Source organism: Zingiber officinale, chromosome 1B, assembly GCF_018446385.1.
Source record: "Zingiber officinale cultivar Zhangliang chromosome 1B, Zo_v1.1, whole genome shotgun sequence".
Classification (NCBI taxonomy): Eukaryota; Viridiplantae; Streptophyta; class Magnoliopsida; order Zingiberales; family Zingiberaceae; genus Zingiber; species Zingiber officinale.
In genome coordinates this window covers 115,792,094-115,798,093 of record NC_055986.1, presented here as the reverse complement: position 1 = coordinate 115,798,093, position 6,000 = coordinate 115,792,094, and positions in this window count along the sequence as shown.

Below are 6,000 nucleotides of genomic sequence, written 5' to 3'. Positions count from 1 at the left end.
TATCAATTGTTCTTTCCAATCTGCAGCCTGTATAATAGGTGGGGAGTATGGATATAATGAAAAAATAAAGCTGAGTGTCTTGACAAGTAAAATAATAAAGGAAAAAAAAAATTGTGATTCTACCTTTCTTCCTAAGAACCCTGAAGTCCCTGTATCAAAAATTAGAAAAATATAACTTAGATGGCAGAGTACTTTTACACAATCCATATATTTGACATGATCATTCAATATTTTACAAGAGAATGAAAAGAAGATACAGAAGGCATGTTTATCAATTTAATGTATTTCCTAGTACAAAATGCATATATGCATAGTAGAAGTTTGTGTTGATTAGTCCTAAGAAAATTGTACCGGTTTCATTGTACAAAAATTTTGTACAAGTGTCGAACCTTTTCTTAAATAACCTATTGTGTTCTTTAGAAATTAAATTAGGAATCGCAGACGGAACTTAACATCATTGATTCCAAATTTAACTTATCTATTCTTAATGGTTTAGATTTGGATCGCAAGCGGAACTTAACACTATTGATCCAAATCCACCTATGTTATTAATTTCATTAAATATTAATTTCCAAAATTAGCTTTCAGGACTGCATGACGAGGCACATGGTCTTCTTGGATATGGGAGCAACCACCACCGCCTAGACAAAGCCTTTTAAGGAAAACTAATATTTAATTTCCTTAAATAACTCTAGGTTTAACCAAAAAGAATAATCGAATCACAAATTCGAAAAATAAAATAAAAGAAACACAAATTTGAAACAAATCCGAAAAACTCTAGAATCATATGCCTCTTGTGTTTGGTATTTCCAAAAATAACTTTACAAAGAAAACTAGTATGATGCGGAAAATAATTACTAGTTATACCTGTTGGAACCCCAAGGTTGTTTTGGTGTGATCAACAAGTTAAGTTAGGTCCTGCGTTGTTTCTAACCTTGTGTCTAAGTGTGCAGGAGCTTAGGAGCACAGGTACTCGAGCGGAAGACGCAGCTAGCGAGAAGGACGGCACGCGGTGCATCCGAGGGACGAGGCGCTGCGGAAGAGTACCCCGGTGGACGAGAAGGAAGCGTGTGGTGGTTCCGAGGGACGAAAGCCGGAGCGGAAGATTGCTCGGGGAGCAAGAGACGCAGCTAGCGAGAAGGTCAGCACGAGGTGCGACTGAGGGACGAAGACTGAGGATGAGTACGCTGGTGGATGAGAAGGAAACACGCGGCGATTCCGAGGGACGAGAAGCCGGAGCGGAAGGCTGCTCGAGAAGACAGGAAGTTGGGTTCGGGTGAGCCCTTTTCCGGATTACCGAGATCACCCAAGCGAGCGGATCCGGAGCGGAAGAACCGGACCGAGGCGGGACTGAACCAGAGAAGAGGTCCCGGATGAAAAAGTCAACATCTGTTGACTTTGGGCTTCGGGGCGCCCGGAGCCCTCCGGGGGCGCCCGAACCTTGAATATTGACCAGAACGCGTCTAATGCGTTCTGAACGTTGGGGGATAAAGTTTTATCCCCCCAGGGTGCCCGGAACCCTTCCAGGCGCCCTGACCAAGACTATAAATATAGCCTTGGTCCAGAACCTTTTCAACGAACTCATTACTTGTAATTCCAACGCTTGTGCGCTTTAGTTGTAGTTGAGCTTCTATTTTCTGCGCTTCATTGCTGTACGAGGTTTCTCCGCCCGAAGGAGATTTTTAGTGAGCTTGATCTTCCTTGGATTAACAACCACATCAGTTGTAACGTAACCAAGTAAATAGTTTGCGCCTCGTTTTTTCTTTATGATTTTAATTTATCGGCTTACCTTAAATATACAAGTGTTAGCTTAAAGAGTTCGAGGAGGGTTTGTCTTTTTGTGTTTGCAGAATATCCAACCCCCTCCTAACCGGCCACAACGGTCCTACAAGTGGTATCAAAGCCGAGACGCCTCAGAAGGACTAACCACCGTCTGAAGCAACAAAACAATGGCCGGAGCTAGCGACTACCCACCAGCATTCGAGGGGGAGTTTGCCGCTTGGAAACAAAAAATGGAGGTATATCTAAAATCAGATATTGGTATTTTTCTAATAATGAAATCTGGTTACGAGGAACCGAAGAACGCGAATGGTGAAGAACTCGATTTATGCCTTTGCAACAAGAAGCAACGTGACGAGTCAATGACAAACGGTCGGGCAACATTTCACATCCTAAGCGCAATACCAACTAAAGATTTTGACAAAGTTGGAGAGTATAAAAGCGCAAAAGAACTTTGGGAAAAGTTCTTAAAACTCTACGAAGAACAAGTCAAAGTTCAATCCAACACCGATTCAACACCAGAACAGTTTGAGAATGAGGAAACTGCCGAGATAGTCGATCTCCATCCCAAGGACATGGAAAGCTCATCCCAGGTAAGCATCAATGAAGGGGGAGAGATATTGGAAGAAAGCAACTCAATAGGGGGAGAACCAACGACCGACGAGGTAAGTAAGGTATGACCTCTAGCCTCTAAACAACTGGTTCAATTAATCAAAAAATTACCTGAAGATTTTTGCAAATCAAAAATTGAATCATCGAAAGAATTTTTCGAATTACAAAATGTTTTGATGAAAGATTCTTGCGAATTACAAATCTTGTCAAAAGAATTTTGCAAATAAGAAATATTGCAAATCAGAAATATTGCCAAAAGATTCTTGCAAGCTACAAAATATTTGGTCGAATGAATCTTGCAGATTAGAAAAATTGTCAAATGATTTTTTACCAATTATTTTGTCAATACAATTTCTTGCATGTTTAATATTTGCTGCTTTAAAGCTGAAAGAAATAGCCTGTCGATTAAAGATTCTCGACAAACTATTAACAGATATTAACATGATACAATTCTTCGCATGTTCAAATTTTCTTACTTCAAATTTGAGAAATTGTAATAAATTGAAATAGAAATTTAAAATTTTCTGATACAAGTATTAGAATAAAATAAATAAATAAATGCATAGAAAATTTTTTAATGTTATCAATTTTCTTGCATAAATTTTTGGGCTTAGAAAGATTTTTTTTATGATGAAGACTTAGAAATTTTTTTTAACTTGGAAATATTTTTTCTCAGAAAATCACTGAAATAGATTTCTATAATTTTTCTAAGTGTCAAACCCTTAGATTGTTTTTCTTGAAATCCCATTTTTATTGTGATCAAAGGGGGAGAAGGGAAAGTATAAGTCTAGGGGGAGGTAGAAATTGAAAATTGAAAATTTTTGAAATTTAATTTTTTCTATCTTGTTGCACATTATTGCAATAACTTGTTTTAATTTTATGTCTAGTTTTGACCCTAGCTTAACTTGGGTTGATCATACCAAAAAGGGGGAGATTGTTGGAACCCCAAGGTTATTTTGGTGTGATCAACAAGTTAAGTTAAGTCCTGCGTTGTTTCTAACCTTGTGTCTAAGTGTGCAGAAGCTTAGGAGCACAGGTACTCGAGCGGAAGACGCAGCTAGCGAGAAGGACGGCACGCGGTGCGTCCGAGGGACGAGAAGGCAGCGTGTGGTGGTTCCGAGGGACGAAAGTCGGAGCGGAAGATTGCTCGGGGAGCAAGAGACGCAGCTAGCGAGAAGGTCAGCACGAGGTGCGACTGAGGGACGAAGACTGCGGATGAGTACGCTGGTGGACGAGAAGGAAACACGCGGCGATTCCGAGGGACGAGAAGCCAAAGCGGAAGGCTGCTCGAGAAGACCGGAAGTTGGGTTCGGGTGAGCCCTTTTCCGGATTGCCGAGATCACCCAAGCGAGCGGATCCAGAGCGGAAGAACCGGACCGAGGCGGGACTAAACCAGAGAAGAGGTTCCGGACGAAAAAGTCAACATCTGTTGACTTTGGGCTCCGGGGTCCCCGACGAAAAAGTCAACATCTGTTGACTTTGGGCTCCGGGGCACCCAGAGCAGTCCGGGGCGCCCGGAGCCCTCCAAGGCGCCCGGAACCCTTCCGGACGCTCGGACCTTGAATATTGACCAAAACGTGTCTAATGCGTTTTGAACGTTGGGGGATAAATTTTTATCCCCCCCCCTCAGGGCGCCCGGAACCCTTCCAGGCGCCCCGACCAAGGCTATACCTTGGTCCAGAAGCTTTTCAACAAACTCATTACTTGTAATTCCAATGTTTGTGCGCTTTAGTTGTAGTTGAGCTTCTGTTTTCTGCGCTTTATTGCTGTACGAGCCTTCTCCGCCCGAAGGAGATTTTTAGTGAGCTTGATCTTCCTTGGATTAACAACCACATCGGTTGTAACCAAGTAAATAGTTTGCGCCTCATTTTTTCTTTATGCTTTTAATTTATCGGCTTACCTTAAATATACAAGTGTTAGCTTAAAGAGTTCGAGGAGGGTTTGTCTTTTTGTATTTGCAGGATATCCAACCCCCTCCTAGCCGGCCGTAATGGTCCTACAATCCATTTCTTTGTAAGCAAATAACCTCTTGATCTTCTATCGTATTCCTCTTCTAATCTCGGACGTTGTGTGGACAACGATCTTCCGAGACGAGAACCACCAAGCTCCTTCTTCTCCAAGCTAGATTCGGCCACCAAGAATTCTCCATGAGAAATAAATGTTCGGCCACCACCACCATGCTCCAAGGGATGCTAGAAACAAAGCCTCCTTTTCCTCCTTCTTCTCCAAGCAAGATCCGGCCACCTTCCAAGCTTCAAAGGTTGAAGAGATTCAGCCACCAAGGAGAAGAAAGAAAAAGGAGAAGAGAAGAACTTGAAGGGCCGGCCACACCAAGAAAAAGAGGAAGAGAAAAATAGAATAGAGTTCGCACCCATTGAAAGCACCTCTACCCCCTCTTTTATAATCCTTGACCTTGGCAAATAAGGAAATTTAAATAAAAACTTCCTTAATTCCTTTGCCATGAAAAAGAAAAATTAATTAATTAAAAATCAATTTTCTTTTTCCAAATTATTTGGCCGGCCACTTTCTCCCCAAAACAAGGAAAGTTTTTAATTAAAACAAGAATTAAAACTTCCTAATTTGTTTCCGGAAATTTATAAAAATTTCTCTAATAATTTTTATCCCTTCATGATTGGTTAGTAAAAAGAAAATTTTATAAATTAAAATATTTCTTTTAAACATGTGGATAATTTCCAAAAAAGAAAGTTATCTCTAAAAATTAAAATCTCTTTTCAATCTACAAATAAGGAAAGATATTAAATCTTCTCTTAATCTTTTGTAGAAACTTATAAAAAAAAATATTTAATTTTTAAACTCTTTTTTTTTTAAATCATGAACATGGTTACAAAAAAGGAAAGTTTTCTTAAAAATTAAAATCCTCCTTTCAATCTACAAATAAGGAAAGATTTTAAATCTTTTCTTAATCTTTTGTAGAAAGCTATAAAAGAAAATATTTAAATTTTAAACTCTCTTTTAAAACCATGTTATCCACGTAAGAAAAAATTTTAAATAAAAATAAATTCCCTTTTAATATGGCCGGCCAATCAAGCTTGGGCTCCAAGCTATGGCCAGCCAATTAACTTGGCTCAATCCTTGGGTCTTGGCCGGCCCTAGCTTGGGTTCCAAGCTAGCTTGGCCGGCCACCAAAGAGTGGGTAAGAAGGTGGGTATAAATCTCTATATACAAGAGGCTACGATAGGGACCGAGAGGAGGAATTGGTTTTGGTCTCCTGATGAAATTAAGCATCCCGTGTTCGCCCCGAACACATAATTTAATTTCATCAATAATAATTCATTCCACTAAAGAATTATTATTGAACTACCGCACCAATTCCAAATTACATTTTGGGCTCCTTCTTATTATGAGTGTGTTAGTCTCCCTGTGTTTAAGATGTCGAATGTCCATTAATTAAATGAGTTACTGACAACTCACTTAATTAATATCTTAGTCCAAGAGTAGTACCACTCAACCTTATCGTCATGTCGGACTAAATCCACCTGCAGGGTTTAACATGACAATGCTTATGAGCTCCTCTTAGGGATATTATCAACCTAGATCACTAGCAGTGGCGGATCCAGGAATTCAATCATGGAGGGGCAGCCGCAATCT